General features: G+C 39.0%; 1 long non-coding RNA gene across 1 annotated transcript; it reads left to right on the top strand.

Moving 5' to 3' along the window:
• Window positions 1–1,884: 1,884 nt before the first annotated feature.
• LOC127059705 (uncharacterized) lies at window positions 1,885–4,399 on the top strand. The gene is made up of 3 exons (XR_007777769.1): window positions 1,885–2,318; window positions 3,127–3,214; window positions 4,344–4,399. It is a non-coding gene; the product is annotated as an uncharacterized LOC127059705 (long non-coding RNA).
• The last annotated feature ends 9,875 nt before the right edge of the window (window positions 4,400–14,274 follow it).

The following is a 14,274-nucleotide window of genomic DNA, read 5'->3' as shown; positions in this document are numbered from 1 at the left end:
GTTATGGTGCCAAATTTGCTATTTTAGGAGTACCAGATGAGGTGACAGCCAGAGACACCTGAGAAAAGCTGCAATAAATGGAAATGGGGTCAGTCTGGGAAGCTGTTCAGTTAAACAGGTGGCTTCCTTGGAGTTAAAGGAGTGTCTCTCTCCTCCACCTTTTTTATTTTGAATGAAGAGCATAGCTCAAATAAATTCATCTAGTGTGATTTTAGGTCCTGTAGGCTGTGAGCTGGGCTCCAGAATGATGCAGGTCTCCATAAGTTCCCTGCAAGGATGTCTCAAGATTCCTGGGATGTATGAGTTTGGCTTAGCAAATGAGTTCCACCAAAGGTCTCAAACTTCACTGGTGGTTTCCTCCTCACCAGCAAGTTACCGTCTAATGACCACGAGAGCAGCTGGGAAGACAACAGGCAAAAATCCAAAGAAGTAAGAGAGAATAGGGAAAACATTAACAACAGATGGGAGACAACATTTGGAACCAGCTGTAGGAAGGAGTTCAATGTAAGACTCTTTACCACACAAAAGGGTGTGCAGATATTTCCCACCAGTTTCCACTGTGACATTGGCTGCAGTGGAGCAGAAATGTTCTCCTCTGGGCTCTGATGTGCCTTCACTTGAGTTGACCTTGGAAGCCCTTGGTTTAGGCCTTTATATTTCTGCAGTGGGAAGGAGAATGCTTCTTATTTATGCATTACATTTTAGCTGTTATAAGTACATACTGGCATAATAATGACAATCTGATTGAAGGGAGTAAGAAGGATATAATTGATTCATTTTTCTACACGTTTTACAGAAATAGCAATCATGCTTTTAAATATTTATTTTATAGTGCCCCTGGCCATTTTATTTTTACTATATTGAAGTTTTCTCTTTAGCTGAAAATAATTTAAATTCAAATTATAATGTCTGTATTGAATCACATGAATCAAAGTTTTGTATCTGGCATTTCTTCGTTAATTTTCTTGAGAAATAGATTTGAAATTTTGTTTTGGTGTTGGAATTACTACTGCTTGTGTCAATTATGCTCATTTAAAACATTTAAAAGAAAAATTATCTTTCCAAAGAGAAGGTATTTTCATTGTTTTTTCTTTAAGGAGGCACATGTTGGCAAAACATAAGTCAGCTGCACTCCTAATGTTCCCTGGAGGTCAGTTTTTTAAAAACAGATTAAAATTAGCAAACTTGGATTGAGATCTTCTGTGTCTGTTCTTATTCTATCTCCTTAGAACATTCCCTTTTGAGTTTTCTTGTTCTTAGTCAAATTCTGATGTGTGATGAACTGGTGTGGGATGAGGATCATGATCATTGTACACCTTGAGTTTCAAAATTATGTTTTGGCAATTTTGTCCAAGGAACAAAACTTGTATGGAGATGAAGAAATAGATGATGATGAGGAAGAAGAAGAAATAGAAGAAGTTGAAGAAGTAGAAGAAGTAGAAGAACTGGAAGAAAAAGAAGAAACAGAAGGAGATGAAACAAAAGAAGGAACAAAGAAAAAAGAGGAAAAAGAGGAAAAAAATGAAAAAGAAAAGGATCGTAAATCACCTGAGGGAGAGACAAGCAGTAGTAGTAGCACTGTGGAAACTGGAGAGGTAAAGGCCTTTACTCCTATTAAGTTACTGGTCTCTGAAAGAATTTGGTTCTGTAACTAACTTTAGTTTGATACATGTGTACCTATCTTGTAAATGCAAAGTTGTTGTTTGGGGTGGTTTTGGTAGAGGAAGAAACACATATAGGTGTTAATAGTTAAACTTTTTTTTTTTTTAACAATTTTGAAAGAGTTGTTTGGGTTTTTTTTTGTTTGTTTGTTTGTTTGTTTGTTTTTTTGTCTATAGACAGAGGAGACTACTCAGAAAGAGACCATCGTTCAGCAGGGTAAGAACACAATTCCCAAGAATTGTACATTCTAAAGACAGATAAAAGTTTTCTAAACAATATTATAAAAATACTGGACAACACAGTTCTTGTTCATAGTTAGTAGAGCAATTCTTGAGAGTTAATGAAATTTGAGGGGCAAACCCCCAATATTAATTGTTAATGATTTGAAAGAAATAAATACTTTTCCCAGTCACATGTTGCAGGAAGTCCATGAGGACTTTCTCTTAGCAGGACTGAATCCTCTGCAGTGCCAAAGTCATGGTAATTTTATTGTCTCTCAGGCAGCTTCTTTAGGTGCCCTGTGCTTCACTTCAATCAAGAGCCTGCTCAGAATTCTTCCCCATGTTTTTCAGCCAACATTTCCTCATTCTATTCACAGAGAGATTATTTTAGGTGAAATGTGATAATTGCTGAACACTGTTCAGGATGCTGAATATGTAAGTCTAGAAGCTCCTTGCAGTTTTCATGGCAGTTTATAAAAACTGTATATTTTTTTAGAAAAGCTGGGGAGCATGAAATTGGGTGCCCTATATGTATAGAACTTTTATTTTAGAAATTTGGAATAATCTAGAATGGTTCTCTTGAAAGAAAATAACAAGTGTGGTATAAAACAGACCACAGCCTTTAGAATGAAGCAGCTATGCCATTTATTTTCAATATTATAATGGAAATAGCTTGTAAAGAAGGGATGCTTAAATATTTTTCCATTATTCAGTGATCTGGAAGTTTTGGTATTAAGTTTGAAATGTATATGATTCATACAGGGAGTATAGGAAAATTTAAACACAGGAACATCAACTGAGATGGAAAGTTTTTCCTTTCCCAGAATTGTTTCTATGGAATAAAATTCATGCTGAACCGTAACTCCTGCCCTAAAATCAGCTTTGCCAAATTAGAATATACTTGCAAATAAGTGTGCAAGGCATTGTCTCCTGTCAGCAAGAGGAAACTGTGAGTGTCAAGTAAAAATATTTTATGTATTGTCACTGCCATAAGTGTTCTGTTCTTAAAAACTGAGCATCTGGAGAGTAATATCAGGACATTATATGGAGAGATTAAAAAATAAAAATAGTCTTTTCAAGCTGGGCATCAAGTTTTACTCAATATTCTGATTGCTTTTTCAGTTTTATTTAGTGACCTCTACTTAAAAAATAATTTGAAGAGTATTTTTTCTGGTTTTCTGTTATATTTTTCTGATTTGCATGAATCAGAAGAAAGTTAATATAAACATTTATATTATTGTAGAGAAGGAAAGCACTGACAATCACACTGTGAACAACTCTTCAGAGAACACTGATGACCAAAAACTGGAGGAATTGTGGGGAGAAAAAAGGTTTGTGGCCTGATGTTTCTTTCTAGCTTTGCCAGTGACCAAGAAGCCAGTGGGCAGTTACCAAAGCAAATACCTCAACTTAGATGATCTGCATAGATAATTAAATTGCTGAGCAACCTTTTCCTTCTGTTTAAGACTTAATTTTTTTTTTTTTATAAAATAACTTTAAATAGTCCAAATAATAGAAATTAGTTAAAGCTCATTATAACCTCTTAATGGATTGCATGTCTCTGAGAGAGAGATTGTTCATCACATCATGAATTGGTGAGGGAAAATTTAGGACTTGATTTCTATGGGACACTATCTAAAAAGGTTTCCCAGCTATTTGTCTCTGAAAGCAGCAGCTGAGCTCATTGACCCTGCATCTATTTGCAACATACACTGATTTTGTCATCAAATACATCTCTCTATATAGGTGCATGAGCATGTTGAGGAGTATCTGATATAGAATTTCTTGCAGGTTGTAGGATCCAGAGGCTCCTGCAGAGGCTGCTGAGTTTCCTGTTGACCCAAGGCCCTAAGCAGTAGTTAACTTTGACACCAGTGTGGTCTCACTGAGCACAAGCACTGTCATTTATGGCAGTGCACACCTTTATCAGCAGGCATAGTAAGCAATTCCTCTTCTGGGGCTTCATGTTTGGACCTTGCCTCAGGCTCTTTGCTGAAAGAAACCCAAATAAATGCACCACTTATAGCATTTTGTACAAACTGTACAATGTGTAATTTGACAAGCACTGTCATTTATGGCAGTACACACCTTTATCAGCAGGCATAGTAAGCACTTTCTGTTCTGGGGCTTCATGTTTGGGGCTTGCTTCAGGCTCTTTTTTGAAAGAAATCCAAATAAATGAACCACTTACAGCATTTTGTACAAACTGTACAATGTGTAATTTGACAAAATGCAATCACTTTAACTTTTCTGATTTCCATGTGCTATTTTAACACATTTTAAATATTGCAAATGTTTCTCAACATTTTTTAGTGATTTTGTTTTTTTAAAAAAAATTATTTTACCAAGGAGAAATCTGCCAACCTCATTTAACTTTGGTATATACAAAGGGGTTTTTTTATCTTGAATTTCACTGCTAGCTGTTTCAGTCATATCATTCACCTGTTTTTTTCACTCCAGTTTTCCCTATTTAAGCGAAAGCCACTGACAAGCCAGAAGAATGTATGTAGCAGAAAGGAAGACAGCTCTGAAAAGCCATTGCAGAGTGAAGAAAAGGAAAAGGAAGATTTAACTGGGGAAGGCAGTAAGGATGAAACTCAGAATCATACACTGGAGAATTCCAGTGAAACTGTGACTAACCAGGACAGAAGGATGAAAGTTAATACCTGTATATTGCTGTAACACTGTTATCATATATGAGAATGTGACAGTCTTAAAGCATACAGTGCAGTTTTTACTTGAAAACAGTTATGACTCGAGATGTTGATGGCTGCTTTTTTTTATTGATTGGATTGCTGTAACTTTAAATAGGGAGATGATTTTCTTGGTATTTATTGGTAATTTTAATAGTTCAAAATGATATGCTTATCAGCACCTTGCTGGAGTTCTATGGCCTTACCTGTTGATGTTCTAAAGCAAAATATGGGGTTTTTTATGTGAAAAGATGAATACAGGCATTTTATGGTTTTTGCTAAATAATTTTCTTCTGTTTCAGTCTACAGAGTACCACTTTCAGCATGACACTCTTGCAAGATTATAATATTTGATATATTACTTGGTTTAACAACCTAGTTAAGAATATTTAAGGTACTCAGAAATATACATGTTTCTTTCTGTTTTGACATAGAAAAAAAACAGTAAAACCTTCAAGTTAACTTGTAGGCCATTATGGAAGAAGTTACTTGAGTATGTGCCTAATTTCACTCATGGCAGCAGTCTCAGTGGAAACAGTGTAAGGATGGAAGCATCCTGCCAAACTGGGACAGGGAGAAACCTTTTATTTCTGAGAGGTGCTAAAAACCTTTGCTCCTGCTGAAATTGGCATAAGCTGATGGGCCTCTCTCCTACTAAATCAGGCCCAGTGAAAACTGGACACCCTCACTCTTGTTTCACTTGGATTCTAATCCTGTATTCTCTAAACGTCCACACCTTAATGAGTCTCCAGTGAAGCTTTTCTCACAGGAAAATAATGCAACCAGAGGTACTGTGGCATAGTATGACAGACTGATCATTATGGGGTAAATATTCATGTTTTTCTCAGGCAGACTGGCTTTTCTTCAGATGGATACTTAGCAGGAGGAGCCAAAAATCAGTACAAATAAAAACTGCTCAACACCACTGTAGCATTAAGAAGCAGGAATTCTTTATTCAGCCAAATGCTCAAGGGGATATCTCCTCCAAAATATTGTGCAGGCTGAGTACAGAAAAAGCTCCTGTTTAGATACTGTATTTTTCATACATTGATTTTCCCAGAATAAGCATACACATAATAAATCAGTTCCCTGAAATCATTAATAAATTTCCCCTCCCCTTTACACACGTTCTGCTGTCCTGGAGGTCCCTTTGCTGGTCCCTGGTGGTCAGTGACCCCAAAGTGATTGATCCCTGACCACAAAGTGAATTGGCAAAAGGTGGGACAACTGGGCTGGTTGCTTTCCAGTTCTTCCTTCAATTGTTCTAGTTTCAGAGTTGCTTAAATTTTATATAATAGGTCAGAAGTGTCCAGAATTTATTTCATCCTAGGAGTTGGTTCACCTGCATGCTTTGTCCTTATAATTATGGCAGGTGCCTAGATTCTTTCATGGGGCTTCCTCTGTGCTACCACAATCATCATACCAAAAACCTGGATGCTTGGGTCATCCTTTGCCAGAGTTAATTAGGATCCTTTTGTGTCTTTTATTTTCCTTTGGGCTACTCCTGGGTTTTGCAGTGAACCTTACATGAGGGGTTTTTTTTTTCCTCCATTACATTCACATATTTTCTTATTTTTCTGAATGCACATGTGGTGTCTGTTCTCCTTGGATACTGTTGAGAAGAGTAAAGTGGAAAAGGAGAAATAAAGTAAATGGAACCATCATTAATTTAAATAAGCTTTAATTAATTTTTTTAAGGGGAGAACAGTCACAGAAATTGTTACTGTAAGAACGATTTCTTTTTTAAAGGTGAACTAATTTAATGAGAAATATTACTTTAAAATGGGAATTACCCTCAAATCTAACACTACAGAAGTTTATGTAATGGACTGTAAACCGATGTCTGTCTGTGCAGTTTCAGGGACTGGTACATTTATCTTGATTTATCTTGTCCACATACTTTGCTCAACAAGAAGCAGGAACATATGAACCCATTCCAATGTCTTTTCTACATGTCTTCATTTTTAATAAAAAATATTAAACAAATAAAACAATTTACATGTGCATGTGTATTAACTTATAGGGTTTTTTAACAATTTTCACAATATTTATGATAAAAATGTGAAGATTTTTTTATTACTGAAATGTTTTCATAAACAGATGAGTAGCAAAAAATTCTATAAACATTTCTAGTACATCTTTCTCTGTTTTCTTCTTACTTTTCCAAAGATTAAGTGTGTCAACTTAAGTCTTTATTTCTCATTTTTATATTCCTGCCATACAACTGAGATTGAGCTTTAGAATTGTTTGGTTTCTAAAATTTCACCACTAAACCTATCACTAGGTGGAGTTTGTGCTCTTCCTAGGTGTAACCAGCCCCTGGAGCCAGAAGTTCTCCTTCTAATGGCCCCTGAAAGAAGTCAAAGATACTCATTCTGTATCAAATTTTCTGTTTCCAAATTCTCCAATGCCAGAAAACATAAAGTTTCAAAATTTTATGTTTTCTGGCATATTGCTTTTGGCATTAAAGTACTCTGCTGCCTCAGTGTATTTATAAAGTGCATTTTGAAAGTTTGAAATTGTGTGTCTTTGTAAAAATATAAAGATAAAAAAATACAATTACTCATTTATTTCTAAGTATGCATAGAGGGATATGCATAGTGGTCAAGTTCTGATAAATAAATCTAGACATACATGTTTGATTTAAATTGAAGTGGTATTAGTGCACCTTGAATACACAGATGTACATGTATATGCACTGAGACATATATGTGTATGTTTATAGACAGAGACAGATATACAGATATATGTGTGCATGTGTGTGTGTGCACATGGATGATCACACGTGTGCCTGACCTCCTGAAACTTCCATATATTTACATATGCAAGTTTACTGATTTCCAGAAGCACAGGATTCATTTATGCAGCTGGTGTTCCTATGCAAGTTTGTGGTAATTGAAATTAAAAAAGGAGAGAACATGAAAGAAAGCTTATTTAGACACTATTTTATATGCCCAAAGCTAATAATCATAATTAACTTTGTGTAACTTTTTTCCTCTTTATTCCACATCTTACTTGCACAATATGCAAAATACATCCAGTCTTTGTCCTTGAGGAATATTTTATGTCAAGTTTTGACATCAGGGTAGTTGAAGTAAACTGAATTCTTATCATGGTGGTAAACCACTGTAAGTCCTGATAATCAAGAATACAGAAGCTAATCTTGATGATTATGGAGAGACTAAGTATGGGTTCACTTAAAACATACTCATGTACTCAAACTACTTTAGTTCTTTAAAATAGAAATATAAACATAACCATAAATATAAATATACTATCCCTAAATTCCCTCACAGTGCCTTTAGGAGCTATATTATTTATACCACTCACTGCTTAGGGGAGTTTACAACAGTTGCACACCCTGTTATGTCTAAATTCCTTTAAGGACCTAAATAATGCTTTGATTAAGTGTAATGAGACCACCATCAGTGGTGAGAATTGGAAATTGGAGATATTAATGCTTTGGTAGTAAGTCTGCTTTGCTCAGTATCTCATAGTGATGAGCTCTAAAGTTCACACCTATCTGCCTTTCAAGACTGTTCTGGAATTACATTTTATTCATGCTATGTAATTACCACTTTCTTTTTCAGGACCAGATTGTAATGACTCAGCAAAAGCCTTGCAAAATCTAAATCTGTCTAAACTGTAGTTCTTTGATTTGTACACAAAGAAGCCTTTCATTTTTGAGTCCATTCTCATTTAATGTCAAAACAGTTTAGACACAGCTGTTTCCAATCACACTCATCAAAAACTGAAGAGATATTAAGTTAGAATTTTAAGGGATGTTAACAGAATCAAGAAAATAAAAAATACAGAGATTTTGTTCTTCAGCACATCTGTTACACATGAGACCACGATTAACCATTTAGCTTGTTGATTTACCACATACTGATGCATCAGTCAGTGTCTAACTGGGAATGCACTATTGTCTTTCCCCAAAAATTTTCTGTTTTGCTGGCTGCCTAAGACACAAGGCACTATCCCAGATGGAATGGAAAAAGGGAACTGGTATTCTCCCAGACTGGCTACATGTGTACTCCATGTATATGCTTTCTGTGTGCCTGACCCAGACCTTCATATTGAAATTTTCCACAGCAAGGGTTTTGGCTGTGGAGAAATTGAGGCAAAGTTTCTCTTGCCATCTCCTTTGTGCCATTTTTAGGAGACCACCTTTAATTGAGAAGAGCCAAGGAGATTTGTTCAGATCATTGGCAGAGGGAGCAAGAAAGTGCTCAGGGATGGGACACAGCCAGAGATTGCTGCCTAGAAGAACATTTCACTTCCCTAAAATATGGGAAGTGAAATATTTTACACTCAGGGCAGTACCTTTTATATTTTTTGACAAGGAGTGTTCCATTGAGGTTTAGGTGTGACCTAGGAAAGAAAGTTATTAGGGTATAACTGACGAAACTATGTGGTCATCATCTCTGTTATTTTAAGCTCCCAGAACAAGAATTTCCATTGGTGTACATCTTCCTGACATTTTTAGCCAATGCTGTCCTCTCCTAGGCTGGCCTCTAGTGTTTCTTTTCTGTCATTTTAGGAAAAGCAGTTTCCTATAAACAAACATGAATATGTCACTTAAAATGCAAAGTGAGCCAAGTGCCTTTGACATGCATCCCATGGGCAGGGGAGATGCCTTTTGAAAACTGCACGAAGTGAAGAACCAGCTCTGCGTGAAGGGATGATCTTGGGCTAGCAGTGGTGTTTCTTGGCTAGCACTGGGGTTTCATGGGCTAGCACTGGGGTACCTGTCATGAGCTGACAGCAGCGCCACACCGTGTGAGGAATTTTGTCAATCATTCCTCAGAGAGCACCCTACATGACACTCACCCACCTGCCTCTTTCTGCCCATGTCTTCCCCTGAATATTTTTGCCTTTTTCCTCTTCATGCCTTCACTACAGCACCTATGGAAGATCTATTCTTCCTACCTGCTATCTCCACAGGTCAACCCCAATCTCTGTTTCCATTTCAGCCTCCCTCTCCCAGATTCTGTCAGAGTTTCTGTATCATTATCACTGCCAGTAATGAAGGGATGGGACAATTTTCAGGCTAAGAACAATTTATTGCTCAGATAAACATCAGTCTCAGTGAGATTTTAAAGGAGCAAGTATCCGGCCATAGCTCAAGAGCAGTCACAAATTCTTTGTTACAAGACAACACAGAATTTTCTAATCCAATGGACAGTCACTACAAGGTTTATTTTGCTTTTCTAACCTATCACCTTTACTCACTTCCACTGCACTGTTGGTATTTTTACCCACTGGGTTATTATCACATGTATACACATATGCTTCTATTATAACTTTTAAATTCCTAACTTATTTTATACAGTCACATTACTATACTATAGAACCTTCACCATTTTACCCAAAACAGTTTCTTACTTACTTAAGGTATATTCTTACTTACAACTATAGAAACATTAAAGATCTTTCTACTTAATGTCTGTGCATTGAATTTTTACATCAATCCAAGTTTCTCCTAAGGCTGCAGATCAAACTCTTCAGTGTCTGTGTAAGATTCTGTTTTTCCAATTCCCACATTTCTGAAATGTCCCAACACTGGAGTGCACCCCACAGAATGTCTCTGAGTGGGATCCCAAAGGGATGAGTGTCTGAGCACAGCCAATGTGCTGACATCCAGAGGGATGGCTGACATCCAGAGGGAAAAAGGAGTTGGCACAAGACCAGCAGCTGAAAAGAAGGGTCTGGTAACAGCAAATGTTGAGTTACAAATCAAAATGTTGAGTTTTTTAAGTGTCACTGCCACTAAAAATGATGACAAAGTAATGATAGGCTCAAGAATTCTGGGAATTGTACAGAAGAAATGTACTATTATTTTATTTTAAGACTATCTATTTCTGCAGATATTTACAAGAGTAATTCTAAGTATCAGAGCATTTGCATTCAGTCAGGCAATTCACTGGACTAAAACTGTGTGGTTTGGATTGTCATCCTTTTATGATGAATTATACCTTACTCGACAAAAACTTCATTACACACATGTGAGTTGTTTGGGTACTTTTTTAATTTCCTTATCATTCTTTTACTATTTGGAGAAAAAATATTAGATTGTTAAACATTATTAAATTTTGATTTTAATTAATTTCTCCTCTCCATCAAAAGTTTTATTTTTATTGTTACTGTAACTGCAGTTGTTACAGCTATTCTGGCACAGAGTAACAAAATTATACTTCTGAACTGCTATTTAAAAAAGCAGAAAAGAAAAATTATGTCTTTATATTAACTCTTTGACATAACAAGAATAATTTTTTAAGCCTCCAAGAGCATTTAACTTTGCTTTGGGATTTATTTTTCTATTCATCCAAGACATTTTCACACATTTCAGTCCTGTAGTGTTGCTTGATTTCAGTCTTGAAAATTTTCTTTCACCTCTGAAAGTCAAAACCTGAATTTTCCATGAAAAGCAGACTGGTTAATTCTTGTGTAATACCAGGAGTGCCAGGAACTCCAACTAACCACAAGCTTAAAGAGTTAGAATTTTTTCTATAAAAATTAAAAGCTGAACTGGGAGAAAAATAAATGGACTGTGCCTTCAAATTCAATATATGTGACATTCATTCAATTCATTCATAGTTCCACACGCTTCCTCCTATTAAAAGGTCCCTTAAGAAAACTACACAAATCTAATTTATTAGGAATTCAACATTTTTTTAAAGTTGCCTTGAATTTGCCTTTCAAGCCCCAGTCTTTTGGGTGATTTCACATTGCTGTCATTCTATCAAACATGAAGAATGAGTGTTACATTGCTCAGAGCAAACTGGAATCCAGATGAAGGCACACCTTGGCACTGGCATTTTTCCAAGGTTCATTTTGAACAGGCCATGAAGGATGCATTCCCACTGCTACTGATGCTCACACTTGTGTCTAAATTTGAGCTGTAAGTTGCAGACTGCAGCTCTTAAATCTTTTGCCTTTCTCAGGGTACTTGGGACACTCCAGGAGCTGGATGTCAGAGGAAAAGCAGCACCGCAGGCACGCCCGCTCACAGTGCCCACTGCAAAAATCCTGTTCAGTGGACAGGCAAGACAACGAAAAAATTCTGCAAACACCAGTGGTCATGTTGTTTGAGAAGATGGAATTGCACATGCACAATCAGGAGCAACAGGAGAGCAGTTTGATTCCAAGGGATCAAACTGATCCCCTGATTCCAGGGAATCAAACAGGATTCTTGCCTGTACTAATTCAGACACCACAGCTGCAGTCACTGATGTCATCTACTACTGAGACCTTCGTCTCTCATGCTGAAGAGACAACCCAGCAAGGAGGGTTTGTCACCACAATCACCACATTTCTGCACCCTGGAAAGGCTCAAAAAGGCTGCCCAGGAGGGAGGCTGTGACCTCTGGGCAGGTGTTGGGACAGCAGATGGAGAAGCTGCAGCTGCATTCACACTTCTGCTGGCAGTGGCTTCTTGAACAATGCTCTCATACCAGTACAGACCTTGTGCTCACAGAAATACCTAAATGAAGGCCAGTGTTTTGGAAATGGGCAGCTACAAGGACAATACACAAAGGGAAAGCAAGAGATACCTGACCCACAGAGATCTGCTTCAGGTACTTTTATTATTCCATTATATCAGGATGCTGAACTCTTAGCAAAGCCTTGCAGCACAGATAAACTGATTAAAGCACTCCTTTTCCTGATGTTCTTCTTTAAACAGAGTAATGTTAGTATTTTTATCTCTTCACATGTGGAAATCTAAGAAATCCTTAGGCTGTTAAATTGCAGTTTCTCTGACGAAACTGCCATTGGTTTTGTTACCATCTTTCTTCTTCATTTTTTGGCAAACAAGTTCAAAACAGATTATTGAGCCCAAGCATACTCAGACTCCACCAGTACTGAGGAGAGCAACTTGGAGAACAGCTTGTGCTGAGGCTCCAGTGCCCACCCAACCCCCCCAGAGGAGCTCTAGCTTGGCCCTGGGGATGCAGGAGGTGCACTCACTCCTGTGCACATCACAGTCTCACACAGCAAATTAGGGGATCCAAGTGGGGAGGTGTCCAGGGGCTCTCCTGATCCAAAGGAAAAGTCAGATGAAAAGAAAATGCTTTGAAGAAAGGTGTCAAACACAGCACCCACACAGATTTTTACTTTAATTGCCAGCAAGATGACATTTTTCTTAGGCCACTTTGGTATAGCCAGTCTCAAAGTGTGGCAGAATTGTCACCTTCCTCTGTTTCCAGACTAACATTTTCATTTGAGATGACTCTCCTTCCTCTGCAATTCTGTGTCCCTTATTTTTAAAGAAGTATTCCTTTCCTGACTAGATGGTATTTCCCTATTTGTTCAGGAAACAGCACAGAATATGGGAGGGACCCTCAGAACTCTCTGGGCTCACTCACCTGTACCACCCCAGCACACAAACTGTGGCTGAAGCTGTTTACCCACACCTTTGTGGGCTTTTCCCACATCTTTGCCAGTTTAGATTGCACATTAAACGCTCATGGTAGGAAGTGCAAAAAGAAAGAAATCCCAAATCTGCTTGTAGTCAAGCTGCAGGGTTGACAGATGTCAAATCAAAAGTGTTGGAACATATGATGCTCTGCCTGAAACCTCCACCTCCGTGGGCTCGGAGTGTCTGGGGAATTTGCTTTCATGTCAAAGGCAGAAAAGTAAGAAAAGCCTCTAGTCTTTGTGGTTATGGAACAAAGCCTGAAAATGTAACTCTGCACACCCTGGCAGCTCAAACACCTAATGAGAAATGTGATGACTCCAAACTTTCTTTTCTTACTCTCATGACTCATGGATTTATTTTTTTTTTTTTAACATTTAAAGCTGGCCATCTGCAAACTGCTGAGCAACAAGAACAGTTCATCTTGAGGTCTGTTTCCTTGCACTGCTGCCAGCAAAACCCCAGGCCTGCGTGGAAAGGGCACTGCCGATGGGATGGGATGGGATGGGATGGGATGGGATGGGATGGGATGGGATGGGATGGGATGGGATGGGATGGGATGGGATGGGATGGGATGGGATGGGATGGGATGGGATGGGATGGGATGGGATGGGATGGGATGGGATGGGATGGGATGGGATGGGATGGGATGGGATGGGATGGGATGGGATGGGATGGGATGGGATGGGATGGGATGGGATGGGATGGGATGGGATGGGATGGGATGGGATGGGGGCCAGCAGCATGACACCTCCCCAGAGAGGTCCTACCGTGCCAGAAAAGTTACCGATGGGAGGAGGAGGGGCTCATCCTCCCCATCCTGCCCTTGTTCACTGGGAGCCTCCCTGCCTTGCTCCCGGCCTTGGAAGGACAGATGGGAGGACATCGGTGACAGACACACTGTCCTGGCCAGCTCGGTACCCTGGTTGAGCTCGGGGCTCATGGCACTCCCGGGCTGGCTGAACAGCAGCGTGGGCAGCAGGGGTAGGGAGTGGATTCTGCCCCTCTGCTCTGCTCAGCCCGCACCCTGGATGGTGCATCCAGCTGAGAGCCCCCGCACAGGCAGGCCGGGAACCTGCTGAGAGAGCCCAGAGGAGGCGGTGCGGGTGGAATGAGGTGATCTTTACGGTCCCTTCCAACAGAAACCATTCTGATCCTATGATTCTGTGACCCCTCTCCGGGCCAGGACACCACCGGGCGAGTCCCGGAGGCCACGCCGGAGGGCAGCGGGCTGCATGAGCCCCTGGGGGGGAACGACACACGGCACAGGCGACACCGG

This window comes from Serinus canaria, chromosome 1 (assembly GCF_022539315.1).
Source record: "Serinus canaria isolate serCan28SL12 chromosome 1, serCan2020, whole genome shotgun sequence".
NCBI classification, from domain to species: domain Eukaryota; kingdom Metazoa; phylum Chordata; class Aves; order Passeriformes; family Fringillidae; genus Serinus; species Serinus canaria.
The sequence above is the reverse complement of the archived record's forward strand: the minus strand, read 5'-3'. Positions and strand labels throughout refer to the sequence as shown.